General features: G+C 33.3%; 1 long non-coding RNA gene across 3 annotated transcripts in view; it reads left to right on the top strand.

Moving 5' to 3' along the window:
- The first annotated feature begins 9,934 nt into the window (after window positions 1-9,934).
- Window positions 9,935-27,472, top strand: part of LOC132669585 (uncharacterized) — an 81,888-nt gene continuing 64,350 nt past the window's right edge. For 2 of the 3 annotated variants that reach the window (XR_009606198.3, XR_013555897.1), the window contains exons 1-5: window positions 9,935-10,081; window positions 15,109-15,163; window positions 19,953-20,086; window positions 20,227-20,387; window positions 20,728-20,769. This is a non-coding gene — a long non-coding RNA (uncharacterized LOC132669585). The remainder of the gene's footprint in view (window positions 10,082-15,108; window positions 15,164-19,952; window positions 20,087-20,226; window positions 20,388-20,727; window positions 20,770-27,472) is intronic. The other variant, XR_013555898.2, reaches the window with a different exon arrangement.

Raw genomic sequence — 27,472 nt, 5'->3', positions numbered from 1 at the left:
GAAATGTGACTTTAGTTTGCATATCAAAGAGCTCTGGTACACAGGTTCTGCACTGTTGTTGCACTGGGCTATTTAGCACTCTAGGTGACGTCCCTCTTATTAAATAGTGCTGCATAAACGATGGCCAACATGAATAAGGTCCTTAGTTAATTACACACCTTTTCTCATTTGTTTTTTGTTGCCTCACTTTTAAACCATTACATAAAGTGCTTAAATTGGTAGTGATAAACTTATATGCCAAGGAACTTCAAACTGAATCTAACCTAGACTTGTAGACCCACAAAGGTATATTTTAAAAGATTCTTCATCTTTTTTCCATAGGAAACAGACTTTGATAAGCAGCATGTCACCTTGCTCATGGTAACAGGAAAATTATTGACCCGTAGGTATTTTCCCCACAGTTTCAGATTACAAAAATGTTCATAGGCAGTTTGATCAGAGTTACCTAGTAATAATCTTCTTTATGAATAATCTTTATTCTTATGATTTATGAATCCATTATTTTTCTTTTAAAAAATTTTAAGTAATTTTTTAAGTTATTGATTTATTTATTTTTGAAAGAGAATGAGCACAAAAGCAGGATAGAGGCAGAGAGAGATGGAGAAAGAGAACTCCAAGCACATACATATATGTGCATGTATATATGAAGAGCTATATGGTGAACAACAGCAAAGGTCAATTCATTAAATAATTAGGGCACTTAAGTATACATATATATATATATATATATTCCTAAGCAATATAGTTTAGTTTTTGTTTTAAACCTCATTTGAATAGAATTATGATTTTAATATGTGTTAACATTAAATTTGTATTTTGCTCATAATTTATATATACAAGTTTTTATGAGCCTATGATATTTTTATGATATTTTTATTGAGTTGTATCAAGACTGCTATATATTTGAATTCAATAGAAAGAAGTCCACCTTTTTTTTTTTGTCTATAATGGTTTAAATAGTACTATCTATATTTGTTTCTCAAATAATTGAAAATAACTTGTTCATTGAATGTTGTAGGGAATAGTTCTAAAAACCTATTCTCTTGTTTTTATTTGTCTATTTTATATCCATATTTGAGTGGGTCCATTTTTATTTTCTCTAATATTACCCATTTCTTTTCATTTTCATATGAAATTCCAAATACTCATCTGTTAAATGTTTTTGTGTACTCTTTATTTGTGATGCTTACATTTTTCATTCTTCATTTGAGATCATGTGACTAAAACTTCTTTTTTAAACTCTTTGATTAAATTATTGAAGAAATACAGGTTTCTCTCAAAGATCCCTATATTAACCTAATATTTTTACTTTATTATTTTGTTTGTTTTTAGTTCCTTTCGCTTTTAAAACTAAATATTGTTATTTTGTTAATCTTTTCAGCAGTAGCTTTTAAAATTACTGATAATATTGCTTAGTAAGTGAATTATGTAAGATTTGGATAATTTGTGAATAAAACTTTGATTACATTTCATCATATTGACAGCATTAATTTGAATATTGTTATTTTGTCTTTATTCTATGATTGCAATCTAGATGTTTATTTTGGCAATGATATTATTTGGGAAATATTTTTATTTCACAGAACTTGCAGGATATCATTTACATGTAAAATTATCTTTAATGTTTCCAGAGGGTCTTTGGAGAATGACATTTTTTCCATCTTTTAGAAAGCAATAACAAAAGTATTTTGATTTGTTAGGTTATTTGCATGAAAAGAGTTAAGTAGAAAGAATGGCATACACCTCTTAATTTAAATTTGTATAGGTAAAATGTTAATATTTGTATTTTAGAAATGATAAGCTTGATGGGAAGTTTCCAGAAGTTTGTCAATGCACTCTTTGTCCATACTATGTTTTTACCTTAAAGGAAAATATTGATCAAGACCTTATGATATAATTCTGTTGTTTTTCTGTATTTGTTAGAGTCCTAGAGATGCTTTGCCTGATATTAGGCATTAAAAGTATAATGTTTTCAGTCATAATTTTTCTTATTATTTATGCATTTCTACTTTTTCACAACCTTATTCCTTTATTCTGAATGTAACACCATTTAGCTAATGGTTCTCAATTTGGAAAACACATTCAACTTTCCTATATAGTTGTTTTTTTTTTTTTTTTTTTTTAAAGAAAAGTACCCATGGAACAGCTACAGAAACGTAAAGGTGGTTGGAAATTAACACTTCAGGGCACCTGGGTGGCTTAGTTGGTTAAGCATCTGACTCTTGATTGCAGCTGAGGTCATGATCTTCTGGTTCATGGGATCAACCCCCACTTGGGATTCTCTCTTCTCTCTCTGCCTCTCCCCACTCAGGCTCTCTCTCTCTTTGTCTCTCTAACTTTAAAAAGGTTGAATACACTAATGCTTCAACAAAGTTTGAATTTAAACTGCACAAATTTTCTTTCTCATTCTTTTTTTTTTAAGTGTTTATTTATTTTTGAGAGAGAGTGAGCAAACAGGGGAGGGGCAGAGAGAGAGAGAGAGAGACAAGAGGCAGAGAATCCCAAGCAGGCCCCATGCTGTCTGCACAGAGCCTGAGGTGGGGCTCAAACTCAAGAACAGCAAGATCATAACCTGAGCCAAAATCAAGAGTTGGTCCTTTAGCTGACTGAGCCACCCAGGTGCCCCCTTCCTCATTACTGAAGCCTCCCTTACCTTTTACTTGCTTTCTATGGAATCCTTTGTTCCAGGAACTCAGTATGGACGTGGACATCTTGCTGACCTCAATGTATACTCAGGGACAAGAGACCACCTTGAAGACATGACCGTGGCTGGCAGCAGGTACCAGATTCCTATTGAAATTTCCCAGTTTCTGTATTTTCCTGTAAAACTCCTCAACCTTTCACCCCCAGTGGGTCTGCAGTTTTGAAGTCATTAGATTGCTGCAATCTTCTTTGCCTGGGATGGTAATGAAACTGTTGTTCCTCTTTATCCCCAAACTATGTCTTCATGCTATATTTCAGCTCCAGAGCACAGAGTTTGGTTTTTGACAACACCTAGGTCTCAGTCCTTCTCCAGAGTTACTCAATCTTGCACCTGGTATTCTTTGTATATGTTTTGGTATGTCTCAGATTTATTGTTTGTTTTATGTCAGTATTTTTCCTTATTAAATTTGTGTTTATTTATTCTTGTAAGTCAGATAGATGTATAATTCTCCTTATCTTCATTGAAAATAGACTTATTCATTATTGTCAGAGATAATTTGTCTGCATTTTGTGAGGGGAATAGTTTTATTATCTTTATTCCTCGTGCCACGGAAACAGATTTCCTTGTCAGTTGCATTGATCTTATTATGAATCTATTCAGACTTTGCACATTTGAAATTTGTCATTAGAAAAAAATAATAGAACCCCCTCCCCCCCGCCCCCAGGGTTTTTGTCTCCAGCTAGATAACCTGCTATCATTTGCTGACCAGAATTTTATCTTTAACCATGAAGGATAGTCTCAAAAACCCAAGAAAAAGGACAGGGGTAGGTACTTCAAACTATTGACACTTCAAAAATGGACTCTTTGTAGCAACTGAGCTGACATTGTTTAGGTAATATTTAGACTCTATCAGTAGACTAATCAGAATTTCAAGATTCCTTTTGATCAAGAAGCAGACAGTTTTCTGCTGGGCTTATACTAAATCAGATACAACAGAAAAGGAGTTAAATACAGAAGACTGGTTAGACTGAAGAGGAGAATTTTATTGTGGCTATTTAATTGCTTGCAATATTGTTGATAATGCCTGAATGTTCTATTTTCCATACATATAAGAAGCTCATTTTCTTTTTAAGCTATCCCATTTCAATGTAGTGTCTTTGCTTTTGTAAACCAGGGTGACTCACCCTGGCATCGCAGAAATCATAAACTCATTATATCGTCTAACTTTCATAGCAATATAGTTATGTGCACAGGTTCAGGAAGCATCTGTCTTACTCTCTTCCATGATATAACTGGATAAATTGATCATGTAACTAAGATTTTAGTGGAGTATCATATTTGAAAATGATGTGTATTCAATCTTTTTTTATTAAGTTTATTTATTTATTTTGAGAGAAAGAAAGAGACAGTGAACAAGGGAGGGACAGAGGGAGAAAGAGAGAGAATCCCAAGTAGGCTCTGTGCTATCAGCACAGATCCTGACCCAGGGCTGGATCTCACAGACTGTGAGATCATGACCTGAGCCGAAATCAAGAGTCAGATATTTAATTGACTGAGCCACCCAGGCATCCCTGTTTAATCAGTTTTGACAAGCACTTTAAGGCAAACTGTTAGCTATACTTATAGAGCAAATGCCTGTAAAGCCCTCCTAGAAAAACTATCCTGGTGCCTTGTTTATGGTGTCCCAGATGGACAGGTGGTAAGGAAGGTCATTTCTTGGACCAGGACATTTAGAATATTTTGAGAACCTCTGAAATAGAGAAATTCATCCAGATTTAAAGGTAAATTAAGTAAAATTTGGTGGAGTTCCTACATTTGGCTTCTGGTCTCAGTATTGTAGATAATAGAGACTTTTTTTATAAATCCAGTCTGAGATTCCTTATGAAAACTTCCAGACAGAAGTTAATTTTATGGATTTATTAATTATTGAATATTGTATGACTCTAGATTTGAAAAACAAGCTCAGAGAGCCATATGATTGAGCAACACTTTTGCTGTACCTATGTAAATATCAGTACAAATCAGATGAGACCAGCCTGATTTTAAAAAAAAAAAAAAAGTCTACTTGAGATGATTATAATCACAGGGGAAGAGTGGGTGCTATAAAGAAGGGGGAAAAAAACGTCTAAGATTTTGAAACAGACCAAAGAATTCTTGATTTGGTTTCTTTTATTCTGGGTCATCTGACTCCATGGAGGTTCTACACCTTTCTTTGCTTCTGAGTTATTCCACAATCATTTATATTATGAGCTAATCTACGATCAGTTGTAAAATACCAAAAGTAGTGCAAATGATTTTTTTTCATAAAAATATAAATTCTATCTGATTAAATGCCTTGTGGATATTTCATGAAGTTTTGCATCTATTTGTAAATCCAGTCTAGCATTCTTCATCTGACTGTACAAGTGTTTCAGTTTCCATTCTACTCTGAGCCCATTAAAGTATTAATGAATTAAATAAAATCTTGGAGGGCTTCCTGGATGGCTCAGTGGGTTAAGCATTTGACTCTTGATTTTGGCTCAGGTCATGATCTCACAGTTCATGAGATTGAGCCTTACATCCAGCTCTGTGCTGACAGCATGGAATCTGCTTGAGATTCTTTATCTCTCTCTCTCTCTCTCTCTCTCTGCCCCTACCCAGCTTGCATTCTCTCTCAAAATAAATAAATAAACTTTAAAAAAAAGTCTTTGATACATTTATATCTGTACTAGAGTCATTGTGACGAACAGGCTGCAAGATGGCCTTCCCACCAAATCCTGGGGTCCACACCACTGCGTAATCCCCTCGCATTGACTGCAGGCAGTATGTGTGAATTGCTTCTAGCCAACAGAATGTGGCATTCCAATAAGGATATAGAGATGTCACTCCTTTGGTTATGTTATTATATATAAGACTTTGCCCTAGCAGACTACACTGAAAGGTCGTCCTTGTTGGTTTGATGAAGTAAGCATTTATGTTGAGGAAGCCCTTGTGGCAAGAAACTGAGTAGAGCCACAAGGAACTGTGAATAGTCTCTAGGACCTGAGGGTGGCCTTTAGCCATAGCCAGCAAAAAGCTAGAGCCCTCAGTAATTCAAACACAAAAGAATTTCTTCTTGCAATAATTTAGATGCTTAGAAGTGGATTCCTCCCCAGGTTAGCCTGGGCTAACCTGGCCAGACTTGTAAAAACTCAGCCTGGCCAATTCTTGATTGAAACTTGTGAGATAGTAAGAGGCCTCAGCCACACTATGCTAAGGCTCCCAACTCAGAAACCGTGGGCTATTTTAAGCCACAGAATTTGTGGTGATTGGTTATATATGCAGTAATATAGAACAATTGCTGTCGTCATGATCTTACTTTTTCTTTTTAGTTATTCATTAATAATGTGAACTGGTGGAATTAACTTGCAGTTGCCACTCTGTCAGTACTTAAAAAGGAACAGAAGATATGTCATGGAGCAATCATTTCTGAGCGGCAAAACAAATGGCATAAGATTGTATGATCACTCCTGTTTTAACTAAGAAGGTGACTGACAAAACTGGAACCAGGAACCACAATCATACATGGCTACGCCACATAGTAAGCAACAGAGCTGAGGAAAATTGTAGCAATTCTGAGAAGGATTTTTCAAGGGAGCTATTTTCTTTTTTAACTTGTAGTTGAAAAATATATCTCCTGTGCCAGAAAGGAGGAGAGCCATAATCAATTGGTCATATCATATATTGGCTTTAGCAAAAATAGAGCAGAAACTGCTGGAGGCTAACGTGACTAAAGTAACTCATAAACTATATTCTTCTTGTGGGAATATCAAGGATCCAATGCATTCCTGACTCACTTTCAGCTTCAACTTTAAGAGAAGGTGTACAAAACACATGGAAGAAAAGATAGATGTGTTTTGAAAGTTAGTGCACAGGGATTTTGTTCTATGAGAGGATTGTTGCTATATACTCTAATTATAGCACTATGTTGTCATAGCATTTAAAATAGGGTAACAAATATTGGATAATATAATATTTTGAAATAAAATATGTGCAGTATAAAATGGTTACTCTAAAATATTATATCATCTCTTTCAACATGACAAGGAGGTATAGAAGCTGTGGGGAAATAAAAACATACTACTTGATTGACCTTAGTGAGAGAGAGTAAATGGGATTTGATTATTTCTCAATAGGTCATTAGAAAAAACCTTTAAAGTAGAATATAGGGGAATCAAAACTAAAGCATATTATCTAAATTACTACATGAGGTTGATAAGGTTTCATCCACACTCTAATAATTCCATGATTCATAAAATCTTCCTAGCATGGAGTCGAGTCTTCTATGGCATTGACTTTTAAAAATCCTCTGAGGTTGGTATGGTTTCAGAGGACAGTAAACATTAAATGTAAGAAAGCTGTGAGAAATAGTTACAGGTATTAAAATAATCTGTTGCAATGACAAAAGGAGAAAACTAAAGTCACTTTATAAAGCTTAGAGACTTAAACTATTAAGAGTGTGTGGTACATTTTTTTTTCCAGCAGACATATGGTTCACTTCAATTACTTTTTTAACGTTTTGTCTCCTTACGATGAATATTAAGTCTTTATAGTAGAAAATCTTTGCAATTTACCAAATAAATATCAGGAATAAATATGCTAACATATATCATTTGCTCTTCTGTGTATAGGTTTTGCACTTGTAATACCAATAATGACTTTTTAATTACAAAATAATAAATATAAGTACTAGATAATTCTGACCATCAGTGCTTGAGTATTTCCTTTTTGCCCACTGATATTTACTACTGGTGTCAAACTGATCACTTTTCCTGGCTCTCTCTTCACTTCTTCATTTTGCATTTCATGACTTAATATTTCCTCCCCAGAAAAACACTACTAGGGCCATTACTTCTGGCAACTAATCCTTTAGCCTGGCCTGAAGTCTTTCTTGCTAAATGAGATTGTTAAAGATTGCCGCTTTTCTGAGTCCAGAGCAACACTGGTTTACTCACTAGATTGATATTTATTGAGTTAAGAAAGCCATCTCTTGGGGCCCCTGGGTGGCTCAGTTGGTTGAGCATCCGACTCTTGATTTCAGCTCAGGTCATCTCAGGGTTGTGGAATTGATCCCTGCATTGATTTCTGCACTCTCTCCCTCTCTCTCTCTGTCTCTCTCTCTCTCTCTCTGTCTCTGTCTCTCTCTCTTTCTCTCTCTCTTTATAGAGAAAGAAGAAAACTCTCTCATGCTCCTGCATCTTGTTTGGTCAAGCACAGTGGGAGCACAGACAATTTTATCTTCCCTAATCTCTTTCTCTTCCACCATGTCCCTTATCATGCAGAATCTGTCCTCATGTATGGTAGAGACAAAGTTCAGGCAACCACAAAGTTGGAACTAAATGTCTGAAATAGTTTTCTTAATTGTGTAATTATTTTTGTCCCAGAATTTCTTGCTTCCTTGCTTAGACTGTTGACAGTCATTGTTTTCCTCTTTTTTTAATTTGATTTTTGGACATAAGAATGATTTTACTGATAGATTGATCTTTCTCTTATCTGTCCTAATGATGTATATTCCTTACCATCCTTATCTCAGGAACCAGTGTCTGAGTCCCACAGAAGGACATGAGGCCTGTCTCTTGATAACAGAAATTATAGTCCTTGGATAATTTGCAAAGTATGACCAGGTAGGTGAATAATCTATTCACTGAGCCTGGACCATTTTGGACATAAAGATGATTAAGGGTTATATCAAACTTTACACAATGTTTGAAACAACATAAGTAATCTCTTTTCTATCTACTAAAATGCACAAAAGCTAAAATTAATTTATATAATTATGGTTTCTTTCTTTCCTTTTTTCCTGAGTTATTATCACAGCTTTGTTATAAAATGTGATTGGGCGGGCAAAACAACTGTTAGTATTGTTTCAGACAAAAGATCAGAGTACTAAGATTTATTTTTATGACAAATAAAAGCTGAACTAAATGGAGAATCCTGGAGAAATGAATCCTCCAGGGATCAGAAATGTTTTGTCAATTAAGAAAGGGCAATAGGAACATTAATGCATATAAGCAGACACTGTAACTTTGCTTATGTGGGTGTTTTCTGATCTATTATCTATTCATCTTGATCATTATATGTAGTGGATATCATTATTCCTATTTTTAACAAAGAACAATGTCTCAACTCTGAGGAGAAATGCTTTTTGGTATCTATTTTACTTAAAAAACGGCACAAATAGAATGGATAACATTTGAATATACAGATATAGGAATAGTTTCCTAAAGCATAATAAAAAATAGAAATAAAGAAATATTATATTTTTGAAAGTTTTATTTTGGAAATTTTACACAGATACAGAATTTTTTATATTTAAAAAAATTTGATTCTGGAAATTTTATACAGGTACAGAATTTTTTAGTATAATATCAAATACTCATTTTCCTCATCAACAATTATGAACACATCATCAATTTGTCTAGTCTATATCATTTCTCAGGTCTCTTCCTGGATTATTTTGAACAATACCCAATGAATCATCACTCTAATTGGAAATACTTAGTAGGTATCTCTAGATAAAATGCATCCTTAAAAAAAATCACAATACTATTATAAACCTAAACATTAATACTAATTTTTAATGTGTTAAAATATCAATTTTTCATGTAAATTTTTAAATTTTAAATATTTAAAAAATTACAGTAAAAGGTACATAAAAGTTACCACTTTGAACATTTTTAAATGTATAGCTCAGTGGCCAAGTAAATTTATATTGATATACATCTGTTATTATCATCCATCTCTGCAACTTTTTATGAAATATCTATTTTTCAAAATTGTTTGAATTATTACTCAATTCCCATATATTGTAACTTAAAAAATGACATTTAAATATTATATAATTTTTCAAGTTTCTATCTCTTTTTGTTTACTTGGCATATTTTATTGAAGAAAACAATTCATAAATCTAATAGACAATAGTCTGAACCCTGATGATTATAGCCATGAAGTAATTTCTTATGACCTGGTAGAGTTTTGACCATATTTGCATTCAGTTATTTTTGACAAGACTGCTTTATATAAAATTTTGTGTACTTCCATTCAAGGGTGTGATGTTTAATTTTATGTGTCAACTTGACTGGGCCACAGAGTGCCCAGATATTTAATCAAACATTAATCTGGGTTTGTCTATGAGGATATTTTTGGATGACATTATAGTCAACTAAATACAGCCAATTGCCCTCCCCAATGTAGGTGACCTTTGTCCAGTTCATTGAAAGCCCTCCCTTTCTCCTACCCATGAATAAGAGGAAATTCCTTTTTCCTGACAAGAAACTCTTCCCAAATTTCACAGCTGCTGGCTTTCATACTGGAATTTACACCATTTACTTTCCTGATTCTCAGGCCTTAGGACTCATACTAGAACTACACAATTGGATCTCTCCTGAGATCTTGGGACTTCTCGACCTCCATAATCATGTGAGTCAATTCCTTATAATAAATGTTTTTCTATGTATGCATCTCTTTCTCTAGAGGACTCTGACTAATACAAGGGGATATGTGTAGGTCTGTTTGCCTTTGTTTTTGTGACATTTCCATTAATTATTACTGATAGATCTGCTACTTAAGGACTCCAAAACAGTAATATTCTAATTCTTATTTATTAGTTTGACTATTTATTTGTTTATTTGTTTTCTTGTTTATTTATTATAAAACTCATATAACTCAGTAACAAAATAAAAATAAACAACAGGATTGAAAAATGGGAAGAAGAAGTGAATAGATATTTTTCCAAAGAAGCCATACAAATGGACAACAGGTATACAAAAAATTGTCCAATATCACTAGTTATCAGGGAAATACAAATCAAAACCTCAATGTGATACCACATCACACCTGTTAATATGGCTGGAATAAAAAAAGACAAGAGGATAACTAGTGTTGATGAAGATGTGGAGAAAAAGAACCCTTATGCACTATTGGTTTGAATGCAAATTGGTGCAGTCACTCTGGAAAACAGTATGGAGGGTCTTCAGAAAATAAAAAATAGAAATACCATATGATCTAGCAATTGCACTTCTGGGCATACATCCAAAAGAAATAAAAACAGGATCTCAAAGAGGTATCTGAACACCCATATTCATTGCAGATTATGTACAATAACCAGGATATAGAAACCACGTAAGTGTTTAGCAGTGGATGAATGGTTAAAGTTGAGGTAAGACATGTACATATCTAGATGAGTTATGAAAAAGAAAAAATTCTTGCCATTTGCAGATCATGGGTGGATCTTGAGGGCATTATGCTAAGTGAAATAAGCCAGACATAGAAAGACAGATAATACCTCTTATCATTTATATGCAGACTCTTAACAAAAAATGAAAAATCATAGAAATAGAGTAGAAAAGTGGTTGCCACGGGCTAAGGTGTGGGGGAAATAGGGATAGTTGGTAAAAGGGTAAAAATTTTCAGTGGTAAGAAAAAAATAAGTATATATAAGAAATTAGCTTCTCCTACCCTATATTTCCTGCCTTTTTTCCCTTGGGAAAAATCATGTAAATATATTTATGGTTTGTTTTTCTATTTTTTAATATGTTATTTAGTACCATGCTACACATTCCATCTTGCTTTTTTTCACTACAATATGTTGTGAAGAACACAGCATAGTATTATAAAAAGATGTAACTTATCTGTAAAATTTTCATAGAAAGGTTTTTGAGAAAGTAGTATATTTGAAATTGGTCTTCAGAAACCACAACTGTTCATGGGAAAAAATGAAAGTGTTAAAATTTAGGAGAATGGAGATCAATTAGAAAGCTACTAGCTGTGTCTAAATTAAAACATGAAAAATTTGAAATGGCTAGAGATGAAAAGACACAAAGTTAGAGTAGATGGTTTTGGGAACTCTAAGATGTGGGTAGTAAAAGAGGCCATTATTTAGAATAATTTCAAGGTTGCAAAATAAGGTGACTGAAAGAATTATGGTGACATCAATATGAGTAAGAAATGAATAAAACAGTAGTAATTGAAGATGGGTTATTATACAATCGACATTCAATTTTGGGTCTATTTTTTTATATGTCTGCCATATTGTCTAGCAGTTTGTGAAAATGAAAGATAAGACTTGGAGAGAGGTCGGACCTAGAGACATACAAATTCAATTGATTGACATAAAAGGGAGAGATCAGTACAAAAGATTGGTGAAATGCCAATGAAAATAATTTAGAGCATGGAATAGACAGACAAAAATGAGAGAGAAACAAACAAGCCAATGAACAAAAACACACCAACACAGAAGCTTTAATTGAATGCAATTAAGGAAAGAGAAGGAAGCAAGTATGAGACTGAAATATATTTTGATCAATGTTTGAATGTAATAAACAATAAATTTTTAAATTATATTTGGTCTATAGAAATCAAGTGGCCATTTTTTGATATCAGTAATATTTGTATCAGTTTGGTAGTAAAACTCAGAAAATATAGTTACTTGTGTGAATATAGAGAATTTAGTTGTCAGTTAAATGAGCTTATCTTTTTGATGCCCTTAAGGTACTTAAAATCCATAATGTTATAAAGCATATTTATACAATGAATGTTCTCACTTTATTTTTGTTTCTATATGAGTCTTGTAGGGAGGAAAAACTGTGTCTACCCACATATGGAAAATCTTGGTAATATATACTGGAATAATGGGAAAAAGCTAATTTGAAACAGAAGGAATATGACACTACAAGTTTTTTACCTGTGTTCCACAGGGAGTGTAAAGTTGTAGCTGGATCAATTAGAAATTTGTTACCTAGATATAAAATGCAAAACAACTAAAAAGTACCTTTTAGAGTACAAATGCTGCATAGGAATTTGCAACTGACTATATTACTAGTTTTCTCCCTACGTTTAATTCCAGAACTATATTTCCTTGCATATATATATATATATATATATATATACCATATTTAAGTTAAATATATGGTGTGTATATATATATATATATACACACCATATATTTAAGTGAAATTATAATTGTATTATAAATATGTTGATTATTTAATAATACTTTAAAAATATTTTATATCTATGCTTACATAGTTATCATAATTCCTTGGTATCAATAATGCAATAATGCCTTACAATGATTTAAATATAATTTAACTTTCTATCCAAGACATCACATATATTTCTGTGACTAAATTCATACTATAGAGTTTCAGTCTAAACATGGTCTAATTTCCTAACTTATTATCTTTAATAATAAATCCCACTTGTGCTTCACTTTCATAATTATCATGAATGCTTTCTAGAGTCTTGAGAATCTTTTCTCAAATAAGTTTTGCATGTATAGCTACTTACTCTAATTATGAGTTATTCATTGTTCCAATGAAGTATCTTTTAAGATTTGTAGTGCTATTACAAAGCATAAGAAATGCAGATCCTAAAACTTCTATGTGTTTATAAGAAAGGGAGTGCAAGTATTAAAAAAAAAGACTTACAATAATGACATATTTAATGTTAAGTTTATCTACTATATGTAATTATCCATTAGCTGATTCAAAATTTTTTCAGTGTAAATTAGAATTGTTCAATGAAAAATATACACCATCCTTTCTTAATGAAGGAAAAATAATTGGTAAGGCTTAAAAATATAATGTAGAAAAAGAAAGCTGAAGGAATGCCTTGAAGAGCCAAAAAGTGCCTGACCTGATATCCATTATGAGGATTGAATAAACCAGTCTCTTTGGCAGATTGTCTTTAGGTCATTTCTATAATATTCATTTATTGAAGTTGGACTTCTAGATGAAGAAATACATTTTGTTTCATATATCTGCTGCAATGCACTAATGTTGAATGTTTTAATTTCTAAAATTCAAAGAAATTTCTGTAGGTTAGAAGTCAACTACTTGTCAGAAACAAACAAAAAAACATGAGTGAGTATTACACAGACCAAATACTATATATGTTGTATATATAATTACATATATATATTAACCTAATATATAGAATTTAAAAATAACTGCCCCCAAACTGCCTGATAAAACAGGTGTCCCTAAATAAGACCATAACAGAATAAAAAATATTCTATTTGGTTACATTGGAACCTTGTATACATTAATAATTCTTCCATATTTGTGTCTATTTCCATACATATATGTGGAAATATATATATAGAAATATATATATGGAAAAAATATTATACACACACATACACACACACAGAAAGTGCTCTAGAACAGGGGAGGGGCAGAGAGAGAGAGGGAGACAGAGAATCTTAAGTGGGTTCCACCTTCAACACAGAACCCAATATGGGGCTGGAACTCATGACTGTAAGATTGTAACCTGAGCTGAAATCAAGAGTTGGACACTTCAACTGAGTCATACAGGCATCCCTATTTCCTTATATTTCAAAAGCGGTAAATTTTATCTACTTTTGCTACTCTGTACAGTATTTGTGAACAATTTCATTTAAAATCTAGGTATTTTCGGGGCTCCTGTGTGGTTCAGTCAGGTTAGTGTCACACTTGATTTCAGTCTCAGGTCATGATCCAAGGATCGTGGGATTGAACCCTGCACTGGGCTCTGCACTGGGCATGGAACCTGCTTGGGATTCTCTCTCTCTCTCTCTCTCTCTCTCTCTCTCTCTCACCCTTTCTCTCTCTCTCTCCATCTGCTCCTCTCCCCCACTTGTGCACTCTTTCTCTAAAATGAAACAAAAAATAAAATAAATTAAAAAAAATAAAATCTTGGTATTTTCAAAGTATCAAGAAGAAGTAAATTTTACTGTGTTTAATGAAATTACCATTTTAAATACAATCATTTTGTTTATTTCTTAAGTTATATTTTTCATATTTTCTAACTCATAACAAATTTTTAATATATACACACATATATTTTAGATACAAAAATCTTGTGATAGTAGAAAGGCCCAGTTTGAAAGAATTTTCCCTCCAAATATTTCTTTGTAGATGTTTTTTTCTCCATTTGTTTTAAAGCTCCCAATGGTAAAATTTTCACATGCTTCAGCTACCAACTCAGTTACTGAAAAGATGTGTAAAACATTTATCCTTAATGGGCTATAGATGGAACATTGATCTTAAAGTCTCTGAGGAAAACAAATAATTGAGTTCATGTAATTTAATTGGTTCTAAAGTTGATATTAGAATGCATAATCCACTGTTTTTAACAAATATGTGAATTAAGAGTTTTACAATAAAATAATTTTATGTTTTAAAATTTTATCCTACTGAACAATGTATTTTTTTAGTTTCTCTCTCTGAACTTTGATTCTGCTGCTTTTCATTGACGAATATTAATATATAATTAATATTAATACTATTAATATATGATATATTATATCACATATGAATAATATTAGTATATAATATATGTAATCTCACTTAAAGTAGAATCTCTTATAGAAAGATAATTGGACCTAAAGGGTTCACATTGTCCTTTAATGAATAAAGACCAAAATGACCTTAACATTGTTCTCAACTCATCTTATCTTTACACAGGTTTCTTTCTAACCCTAGGTCCCTGATCTCATTTTTCCAGGATACTTTTCTTTAGGTAGCTTGCAACTGCATTTTGTTTTGCTTTGTTTGTTTGTTTGTTTGTTTTTGATCTTGCTTGGTATGATGGTTTCTTTAACAATAGGATTTTGCTACTACAATGCTGGACATTTTCCTTTCAACATCAGTTATAACTGTAAAGATGCCCATAGCTTGAATTTTTGAGTACAAGTTATGTCCTACCAAAGAAAAAATTAAAAGTGTGAACATGAGTCTTGACAAAACTGTGTCTAAATTTTTGGTGTAAGCTCTCTGTTAAAAATAATAGACAAGAGATGTACCAGGGAAGATAAAGGTAGATTTCTAGACAAAGATAATAACTATGATCACTCATGTTTTTCGAATTATTCATTTGTCTATTTAACAAATAGCTGTATCCACATGAAGACATAAACTTCAAGTCCTTGGACACCTTAAGTTACTTTTTCATTTAATATATGGTCGTACACAATAAGACACAGCTAAATAGTACTTTAAAGCAGCAGACTAGATGGATAATACAGGTCACAGAATTTTATAAATTTCAACACATGGTGTTAGAATTTGGAAAAAGAAGTGAAAATTAGGAATTACCAGGGTCTTGAACTATGATAATAAATTAGAGAAGTGGAAAAAGGGGGAAAGTATACTCAGGAAGAATACAAATCAATACAAAATCTTTCAATCAAGGCTGACTGACCATAGTGTATTTTATGGACTACCTAGAAGAAAGAAAAGGAATGAAGAAATATTTGGATGCTTTAAAAAAGTGGTTTTATAAGAATATGAGAGCCAGTAGATGAGAACCAGTAGATTTATGGTGTCTTATAGAATCAAACTAGTCATGGTGAGAGAGCACGACATATGACTTGAAAGAATAGATAGCATCCAACTGTGAAGATCTCAAGTGCAGGCCGACTAGGTTTGCCTGTAGCCTATATGACTTTGATATAATGTGAGGAAATCAATTTCAATAAGAAAGCAAATCAAACTATTTTAATTTCTCAAGTGGGTATTTGCATATTAATCACAAATATTTAATCTAAGTGTCTTCCTGTCTCAAATAAAAGATGTCTTAGTAAATTATTCTGGGTAAGACAGAATTTTCATATACATAAGGATTTATACTTTTTTAAAAGCAATAATAGAATAGTTTTAATTAATAGATGATTTATGCAAACCTATATGATCCAATTTAAAATATAGCCAGGAATTAAAAATGTAGATGGACTACTTGAGGTGATCACTGTGGTTAGTGATCTCTGCACATGTCTGTAAGTGACAGAGATTTGAAATTATTAATATCAATAATTCAGAATGAAACTTTCTAATGTTCTTAGCCAACATTCACATTTTTAATTGCTTACTCAAACTGCTGCAACACCTCCAGCCTCTAGAATTCATGAATAGCATTCCTCTGTAAGTTGACCCCATCAACCCTATTGAAGTCCCAAGTTGTAGTGTTAAGTAAATAACCGCTCCAAAAGGCCACTATACCATTAGAGGTCATGACGCTATGGTCCTTGTCCATCCCAGAGACTCACACACCAATCTGGTTGGCATTAAGCTCAAAATTTCTTGCTAAAAACTATGATTTACTATGATCACTTAATTTCCTGGAATTCCAGAACCCAAACAGTTATCCTATAGACATTTCCTGAAATTGACTCTATAACACATTTCTCAATATCTGCTCAAACCATTACATTGATATATTTTTTTAAATCTTCAATTTCTTTCCTAATGTTTATTTCAGGTTTGTGTGCTACTCCAAACATGCTTGTCCCTAAAGAGCACTGATTTTCCCCAAATTATTTAAAGCAGAGTTTGTATTTGCTTCGCATCTCAAGGCCACTTTGAAAATATTTATTTCTTCAACACTTTCTTCTCACTTGAAAAACAAATGTTATCAGATTTAACATCATCTTTCCTGTCAACTATTGATTTGGGGGTCACCCACCTCATTAAAAATTTTTTTAAAATATTTGTTTATTTTTGAGTGGCAGAGATAGATAAAGCACTAGTGGGAGAGGGGTAGAGAGAGAGGGAGACACAGAATCCGAAGCAGGCTCCAGGCTCTGAGCTGTCAGCACAGAGTCTGATGCAGGGGTCAAACTTACAAACTGCAAGATCATGACCTGAGCCTAAGTCAGACGCTTAACCAACTGAGTCACCTAGGCACCCTAACCCCACCCCACGTTTTTTAAAGTAATTATTTATTCATGGTATTTCACTCCTTACTATTATTCCTATCATTTTCTTTGTAATCACTTCAATATTCCAGTACAAGTTTGGTTCAAAATATTCAACATTCTGGTCTCTTGGTTCTTTGAGCTCCTCCATCCGATCATGTTTTCCTCCTCTAAGCTAAACTAACAATTTCCATCGTCTTAATCTGGACTGTGAGGTCAATAATAACTACCCCATCTCCAGAACTTCACCTTCAAGCATCTCCGTGTCTAATCATTGTCTTTCATCTTTCCAGATCACTGAGCCACTATATTTTTATGCCATGCTGAAAAGAATCTAGATGGCAGTTATTAGCACGTTTCCTAGGCTGGGTATCTTGACAGTAATCATGCTACAGAGAAGAGAAGTTGAATACATCATTCCATAGAGTTTTGCCTACCCCATAAACATAACATGTGGGGCGTAAGAATTTCTGTTACTGGAGTGAAGGACATGAAGAAGCTTGCATTTCTTATCTTTAAAAAGAAAACAGAGTACTTAAGTTGGCAACTTAAAATAGGGCACATATACTATATTTCTGCTTCTAGATTTGAGTAGAGGCAGAAAAAAAATGAAGCTGTTCAATATCTTGCTTATGTCTAGTACAAATATTTCTGTACTGGAAATTTGATCCTTATATGTTATATTTAACAGTGCTCATTGTGTGAACATGATCAGAAAGCTACATTTGAACCTGTATTGGACCCTAGATGAGAATCTCAGTACAATTCCTTAGGGTTTGTAGACAAAGCCACCCTTCAGCAAGTAACTTTTTCTATGGAGAAATAGTTTCTGACTTTTTACTGGGTTGTTTTTCAGACTAAAGTACTGAAGAAAAGGTACCAGGTAATCATGCCACCTAAGTCTCACTTCATAAAAAAGATCTATCCAGCCACTCAGTCAGGCACATCCAACAGTCCTTTGCCATCCCAACATCAAGTGGAGGTATTATTTATGCATAAGATTAGACTAAGGCAGAACTTGATAGCATAAATCATAAATAAATTGCTGTCACACTTCCAATTCTTCCTCAAATTATATCTTTTGTATCATGATATATTCCTCATGTCCTGACTGAAAATTAAAACTCCAATTTCATAGAATGCTATTTCTGTTATTTGTGTAAATACACACACAAATATATATGTGTGTATATACATATATACGTACATATATATATACTAATAAATGTAGGATATATTTGTAATCAATGGAAAATGAGTGTTAGGGTATTTGCATAATTTTTGAGTGTGAACTTTATATTTTATCCATTTTCTGTAACTCTGCTGAATTTTTTGTACTTATATATTGTTTTAGATTTATTTTAATAATAGGAATATTAACCCTTTATCTGTGAGCATAATGCAAAATTTTTTTCCGATTACTCATATTCTCAGACTTTGCCCTTCTGTTTATTTGTTTTTTGTTCCTACAGAAGTTTCTACTTTATTTTTATATTATATAAACCAGCAATAAAAATTGCACCTATATTTTGGGGCCAGAATTCAAAAAGCTTTCCCAACATTCAGGATATAATGAAATATACCCAGACTTTTGTTTATAATTTCACATCTTTCTTGACATTTAGATACAATATGTTTCATTTAGGGGTATAAGCAGTTATATTTTGATCCAATTGTCATTGTGCCCAAATGGCTATACCCCTGTTTTCAAACTTTTAGTAAAAAGATAATTTTCCTCAGTGATTTGAAATGCTACCTTTGTGTACAGTAAATTTCCATGTACTTGTATTTGATGTTCAATTTGTTCCAAATATATAACTTTTCCCAGGTCAGCAACATAGTGTTTTAGTTATAGAGACTTCATGGTATGTTATCCTAGTTCCCAACATTTAATTTTATTTTCAATACTTGTTATCATTGAATGTTTATATTTTTCATATGAACTTTAGAATAAATGTGTCAACCTCCATCAAAAAATCGTTAGTATTTTTGTTGGTGGTGTTGTCATCATTATTATTTCAACACTACTGATCCAATATAAAAGTTTACCTGACTCAAACTTTTTCTGGGTTGTGTTTGATTATTTTGTGAGTAAACAAATTCAAGATATAAGTAACTTTATAGTCTTGCACTAATTTAGTGTGGTAACCTAATTAATAATATTGCCACATCTTCAGAATATAACCCATTTCTACCCACCACCTTATTATCTTGGGAAACAGGAAACCAAATATGAATTGAAACTAAATTCGCTTACAAATAAAGAACTTTTCAAGACACAGGAAATGTATTTTTATTCTACTTAGTAGAACATTAAAGAACATTAAAGAAGTAGAACATTAAAGATCATTAAAGAACTTTTCTTTGCTGATTAATATTTTAATATTCTGAAATCTGAATAATAATATGCCTTAAGAAATTCAAGGAGTGTAATATGATTTCTGATATAAAAGTACTTCAGGGAAAACAAACTATTTCAAATATGTTAACTATTATTACTACTCCAAATTCTTCAAACACTGTGTCATTCTAATTTATTAATGAAATGATACACTATTGAAATGATTTCATTTTTAATAATGCCTCACAAAATTTGAATGTCTTTGCTTTCATTAGGTGATCATTCAAAATACCAGGCACAGCTGCTCACAGATGACTGACCAAACAGGAATCTCACTCCATTTTTCAATGTTCACCTGCTAACAACTTTTAGACATCATCCCTTCCTCATTGTTTTTGTCCACATTTGGGTGAGCTAATAAGAGAGCCTGTGCTTTCTCCTTCAGTACCTGCTGGAAACTGAAACCACACAAGCCCCCACCTTATCCGTACCCCACCCTTAAATGCAACAAAAACTCCTGAGCCAGTCTCTTTTTCTGGCACTCTCCAGACACTTCAGACCTCCTTGAGATCCCTGCCCTGCGTGGTGTACTACTCTTGACATTTCAGTCAAATTTTAGTGAAAGTGCCCCCTGCCTTTGCAGGGTGACCATAACGGCTTGACCCCTGCAGGAACTGATCGATCAAGGAAGACAACACAACAGCTGCATGGTTAGTAAATAACAAAAACTTGGTCAGTCTTCCTCTTTAATTACCTTAGTCTTATATAATGTTTAAAAAGTAATTCACATATTACCTAACGTCATTTTTAATATGTTGCAGGGACATAAATAGGTCCCAATAAAGTAGGCTAAGATTAAAAAGATCTGTACAATTTACAAAACATGAAGATGTTATTTTGTAATCATTTTAATTACATGATATATTAAATATATGTGCTATTAAGGTAGTGTAAACTACCCTGATTTAAATAACTCTAAATTAACATTAAATGTATGATAAGAGAGTGCTAGAAATAAGACACAACTAATAATCAACATTTTACTTACAGGATTTCCTTCACAAACTATTGTTTTTATCTTCATAATTCAAAGTAAGTAATGAATTTCTATGATATTTATCTCTTGTTGCAAGAAAATTTACCAAATACGATGGCCTCCTTTTTTATGGAAATACATGTTTTTGTGGTTTATGGAATGGTAATAATAGTAACTAAGGTGTGATGTTCTTTTATAAAACTTTGATTATTTTTGAAAATAGCTAATATCTTTATGATGTTTAAGTATTGGAATAATAGTGTTCTTTTGTATGTACAACCTGTAAATTGCCGCTGTTGGAATATTTTCATACTTTTTTTGTAGATAGAATATATCTTTATGTCTTAAAATTTTCTTCTTGTGGAAATGTTATTTGCAGAATGCATTGTTTAATAAGGTTTAGAATAATAAACAATCCAAAAGACAAGTATCTAGTATTTAAGTACTCTTAGGGGAAATAAATTTCAACTTAAATGCCAAACAACATTATTTTAAATATAACGCTTCAATGTTAATTATTTATAATTTTTATTTTATATTAAAAGACAGATGCGTAAATTCTAGAGTTGGAAATTTTATTTGAAAAATTCTTTAACTTCACAGGACACAACAAACGTATTGACAACAGTGGAGGAAAAAAAATCTTTCTTTTCTTTTTTATTTTATCTTATTTTATTTAACATTTATTCATTTTTTAAAAATTTATTATTTTAATTTACATCCAAGTTAGTTAGCATCTAGTGCAACAATGATTTCAGGAGTAGATTCCTTAATGCCCCTTACCTTAGCCCATCCCCCCTCCCACAACCCCTCCAGTAACCCTCTGTTTGTTCTCCGTATTTAACAGTCTCTTATGTTTTGTCCCCCTCCCTGTTTTTATGTGAAAATCTTTCTTTTCTTATTCTTCATCAAGAACTATCAGAATTCTTACAATCTGCAATTGACAGACAGCTTCTAGTTCTGGTTAACTGCTCCACTTTCCAAACACAAGTTATAGCAACTTGAACTTAACTATTCTTCACTGGGTTTTCATCACAAACAGGCAGAAAGATAGCTTTGCATTAAAGAAAACCAAAAAAAAAAAAGTTTTCAAGTTCTTTTAACATGTTTATTAAGCAGATGGTGGTTCCTATAGAATGAATAATTGTGTCCTTCTCAAAATCATGTTTAAATCCTAACCTGCAGTGTGATGGTAACTGGAGGTGGGACCTTGGGAGGAGATAAGGTCATGAGGTGGAGCCTGCATGCATGGGATTCATGCCCTTGTAAAAGAGATTCCAGAGAGCTCCCCTCTTATCCCTTCACTATGAGACACAGCAACAAGATAGCCCTCTATGAAGCAGGAAGCTGATTCTCACCAGAGACTGAATCTGCCAGTGCCTTGATGTCGCAATTCCCAGCTTTTAGAACTTTTGAGAAATAAGTTTCCATTGTTTTAAAGCCACCTACTCTATGGTGTTTTTGTTTAGCAACCCAAATAGCCTAGGCAGTAATTGCTAACAGAAGTGGGGTGCTGTTACAACAAATACTTAAAACTGTGGAAGTGGCTGTGGTAACAGACAGAAGCTGGAAGAGTTTTGAAGAGCATGCTAGGAAAATCATACATTGCCATGAACAGAGAGTTAAAGGTGATTCTGTGAAGTCTCAGATAGAAAGAGAATTCTAGAGAAAGCCTCAATCTTAGAGAATACTTAGGTAATTGTGAACAGATGTTGGCAGAACTTATCCACACAGGCCATTTTGATGACATCTCAGATGGAAATGAGAGACATGTTATTTAAAACTACAGGAAAGGTTATTGTCGTTATACAGTGGCAAAGAACTTCATTCAGTTGTATTCGTATTCTGGTGTTTTGTGGACTGTTGATCCTGGGAGCAATGAAATTGAATACGTAGTGGGCGAAATCATAAGCAAAGTATTGAAGGTGTGACTTGACTCCTTTCGACTGCTTACAGCAGGATGTGAGAAAGAAGTGACTTAAAGATGAAGTTGCTGAGCAAAAAAGAAGCAGAACTTAAAGATTTGGAAAGTTATCAACCTATCCATATTGCAAAAAGATGGGGACACTAAGGATATGACCAAGCTACTGTTTGATAAGGAGGGTAATATGAATCAGCCATCTCAACAGAAGTCAGAAGTTATTTTCCAAGAAGATGGAATGACCCCAAAGGGGTCATCAAGACAGCACTCTCATCATAGGCCTCGAGTGCAAGGGTGTGAGGGATAAAGTGGTTTCAAAGGGAACAATCTTCAGGTGGGCCAGGGAAATTCCACCCAATAACCCAGGGGTAGAACCCCTGCAGAGAGTTGTGACTTTGGTTGTGCCTAGCAGAGCTCTGTGGGCATTGATTGCTGCCTCCACCTATATTTCAAAGGACAGGGCTACTGGGTGAAATCAAGGACTCCAAATACCAGTCTACACTGAGAGGGCTGTGGGCATGAGACAGTAGAGCCATGGGACCCAATCAGAAAGCCACCTTGAGGGCAGGGCCCAGGCAGAACCACTGTAAGTTCTTCCTACTGAGCTGTAGGGGGCGGGGGAGTGTTGTCACTCCAGTGGACCTAGAAGTCAGATCCTCAAGCCAAAGAGGATTATTCTCAAGCCTTAAGTCCTAATGTTGTTGCCCTGATAAATTTTGGACTTACTTGAGACCTGTCATTCTTCTCTTTCCTACCTTTCCCTTTGGAATGGAAATGTTTATTCTATGCATTCCCACCATTGTATTTTGGAAACATATACCACGTTTACTTTCACAAAGAAGTAAATCTTTGTTTATAAACTACCCAGTCTATGTTTGTTGTTGTTGTTGTTGTTGTTGTTGTTGTTATTTTAAAGCAGCTGAAACAAACTAAGACAGTATTGTTAATTTATATGAGTCTAATATTCCACTTTTACAGTAGTATTAATTTATATGAGTCTAATATTCCACTTTCACTCTGGCTTATGAGTCCAGAAAATGGAATCTATTAAATTTTCTTGTAATACTCAGATGCTTCTCTTTCTAAAAGAGTTGACAATTTTCCATTTCACACACATACACACAAACACACAAATTCTTATGCTGACTATTCCCAATAAAGTTGTAAAAGACAGGAGTATTTCACAGAAGCTTGGTTCACAGTTCCTAAATTTTTATCCATGAAAGTCCAGAGTATACATTTATTTGAGATATGTATAGAACAATGGGACATGGTAGCTACTTAATAAATTAAAATTAAGGAAACATTTAAGGAAAAGGAAGAAAATATATGAAGGTAATGAGGTAAAGAATACATAAATAAATTTTATCTTATTTTGACTTTTCTATTATATTTCTAAGGATATTATAAATTAAATCTGCAATATACATTTAATATTCTACTTAATGTCATTGTAATAAGACTAGATTTTAAAAAGAAATAAAAGGAAAAAAAGCAGAGTAAAACATCTCAGTAATCTTTTAAAATTATAATTGTAATAAAGTAATTTTTTTATATTCAAAAAGGTTATTTTTCCTCATCAAACATATTTTACTTCATTTTCTAATAGACTTTACTTTTTAGGGCAATTTTAGAATTCACAGAAAAATTAATTCAAAGGTAAAGAGATTCATATTTTATTTAAAATTTTTTTTCATTTCATTTATTTCAGAGAGAAAGAGAGTGAGGGAGAGAGAGAGAGAGAGAGAGAGAGAGAGAATCCCAGGAAAGCTCCAGGCTCAGCATGGAGCCCGATGTGGAGCTTGATCCCACAACCCTGGAATCATGACCTGAGCTGGCACCAAGAATTAGACACTCAACCACCTGAGCACCCAGGTGCCCCTCATATTTTATTTTTAAATAATACTCAGACTACAGCTTAACCAGTAAACTATTTGATCATATGCATTATATATTCTGTATATACACAGTTATGCTATCATAAAACTCCATTACAAGCAACTTTTTGTTGAATAATACTGTTCCAAACTATTCTGATTTTATTAATGAACTATTGGATCACTATAGGTATCTCTTATGCTAAGTACTGAAGGAATATTATTGGAGTCTTAAATAATCCATTGTTTCATGCAACACTTGGGTCAAGTTTTACAAGCAGACCTTAGTGATACAATGTATGTTCATATACATTGAAAATGTGAGATATTTTAGAACCAAACATTTACTGATAATGATTTGAAAACATTGAATTATTTTTAGTTAGCAGAGATTACTAGCATAACCATGGAAATTTTAAGATACTAAACATTTTTCTCATTGGAAATTCTAGGATACTTTTTGGAATCAAATTTATTTAAAAATAGGCCTTGTGAATTATGATTTGTTATCTAGAAGTAAATGTTATAAAATTATTTTCTGTTTTCTTTAAGCCGTTTTAATTTTGTGTTATAATGGTATACTAAAAAATAACATGCTGAGCCTTATATCCCATGAACTACACCAGAAGCTTTATATATATTCTTTTGGTTTAATCATTAAAAAACCTTGGGAGTAAGCATTATTAAACATTTTTCTTCAGATGAAGAAAGTGAGATAAATGTAAACTAAATAATTATCCCACTTAGCACAGCTGTTAAAGAGCAGAAATGGGAATTGAATCTTAGCTATATAGTTTTTAAGTTTATTTTCTCTATTTATAAACTGCTAAGAAAAGATGAAAAGAGTTGGCTCCTACTCAGTTCATATATTGAAAATTTAAAAATGAGTTTCATAGTGTTTTGAGTTACACTGCAGAAATAGGATGGGTCCCATCTAAAATGCGGTTTTATGTCCAGGTTTATGATACTCCACACACCAAGAGAATGTAATAAAAAGTATGTCATTACTTACACAAGAGGCTTCAGGGAGAACTGGGAGGGCACAAGCAGATCCAGGCTGGTTTGAGCAAAACTGAGGGACTGTGTTTGGGTCCTTACAGTGGCCAGGAAGTAGGACTGGAGAAAAGTTCCTCGGAAAAGATGAGGCACATGAGAGCTTTACCAGCCTGTCCTGTAGGATCAAAGGGGAAAGGGAGGGTGAGGCTTAGGAACGACTCAGCAGTCATCAAAAATGGTCAGTCTCTTTATTACAACTCATATAACGTTCCTTGTAATACTCCATATCTTTCTTATAATATCAAGGCACAGAATATTTAGCTAAATAGTTTTTAGTTAAAAGGTAGTTTATATCTCCAGGACGTGTGAGAAGAAGACCCAATTATGACACATCCTGCCTCCCAAATCATCATCGAGATTTAATCCAAAATATTTAATTCATACAAATCCCCTATCATCATTAGAATGCAGAAAAGGGTTCTTCCAACATACCTATAACTTTGAAGAATATCTTCATAAAATTATACAGGTATAAGTTGAGCGAGGAGGAATTTAGTCACTGCATATTGGAGAAAAGCCGTAAGCTTCCATGAATACTTTTTGTTTTGGAGCACCATATGGCTCTAAGGATAGACTGTGAAACATTCTTGGAAGATGAATCTTTCTCTTGCTTTTGCCATGCCATGCTTCATCTCTTATACAGCCTGCAGGGTACAGAAATGTCCCTCTTTATTCAAGAGCAGATGGCAGTGCAGTGTTAATGTTGGCATTTGTTAAGCAGTTGGTTGGAAAGATGGGCTCTTTCCTGACTAAATATGGACTCAACAAATGAGTTTCAGAAGTGACTTGCATTTGTCTGCTAGGGCTGTCATTACAGAGTACCACAGACTGGGTGGACTAAAGGACACAATGTGATTTCTCAGTTCTGAAAGTTAGAAGTCTGAGATCAAGGTGTCAGCAGGCTTGATTTTTTCTGAGGCATCTCTTGTTGGCTTGTTGATGACCATTTTCTCCCTGTGTCTTCACACGATCTTTCTTCTGTCCTTGTCTGGATCCAAATTTCCCCTTCTTTCTCCCCCCGCCCCTCGACCTGACAATCTATTCCTTTACATTATTTTGTTTAGGTTAGCCAGGAACTCATTTAATGGTAGTGGTGGTAGAAGACATCATTCTCTTCAATGTGCATCAGGAAGGAGTGCTTATAAAAAACTTTGCTTTCATTATGTTATAAATCTGATGAATACTGTGTTTTTTCTCCCAGTTGAATGTATATTAAAGACAATCAAATACATTGCCTGAATGTATGTGTTCTATTTTCTCCAATCTGTTAGTTCAGTGGCATTAATTCAGGTTTTGAGGCTTTCAGTGTCAAAGCATTTTTGTTTTGATTTATTTATTGTAGAGAGAGGAGAGTGAGGGAGAGCACAAGCAAGGGAGGGGCAGAGCAAGAGTAGGAGAGACAGAATCCCAAGCAGTCTCCACACTGTCAGTGCAGAGCTGACACAGGGCTCAGTCTCACAAACTGCAACATCATGACCTGAGCTGATATCAAGAGTTGGACGCCTGACCAATTGAGCCACCCAGGTGCCCCATGCCTGTGATAAATCTTATTTGGACTTGATTAATCCAGACTTGTTATATTAATATCTTAGTATGCAATTTAAAATGTCCACTTCCATGTTTTAAAAAACTTTTCCTGTTTCTTTTTTAGATTTGGTGACCAATTTATGCATGTAGAATTATTTGAGAAGCTATTAATATTTTTATTTGTATTAAATATTTATATATATGTTGTTTTTTTCCTGGAGATTTTATAGGATTTGCCCATATTACGTTCTGGGATGGGTACCTTTTACAAGTAACTTTTTGATTACCAAATTGATTTTTAATATTTTTACTGGTTTGATCATACTTTCTACCACATTTATGACAATGTTCTTCATTTTAAAGTATAAAAAACTATCC

Source organism: Panthera onca, chromosome B3, assembly GCF_046562875.1.
Source record: "Panthera onca isolate mPanOnc1 chromosome B3, mPanOnc1 haplotype 2, whole genome shotgun sequence".
Classification (NCBI taxonomy): Eukaryota; Metazoa; Chordata; class Mammalia; order Carnivora; family Felidae; genus Panthera; species Panthera onca.
Note: the sequence above shows the minus strand (reverse complement) of the source record. Positions and strands in the feature narration are given on the sequence as shown.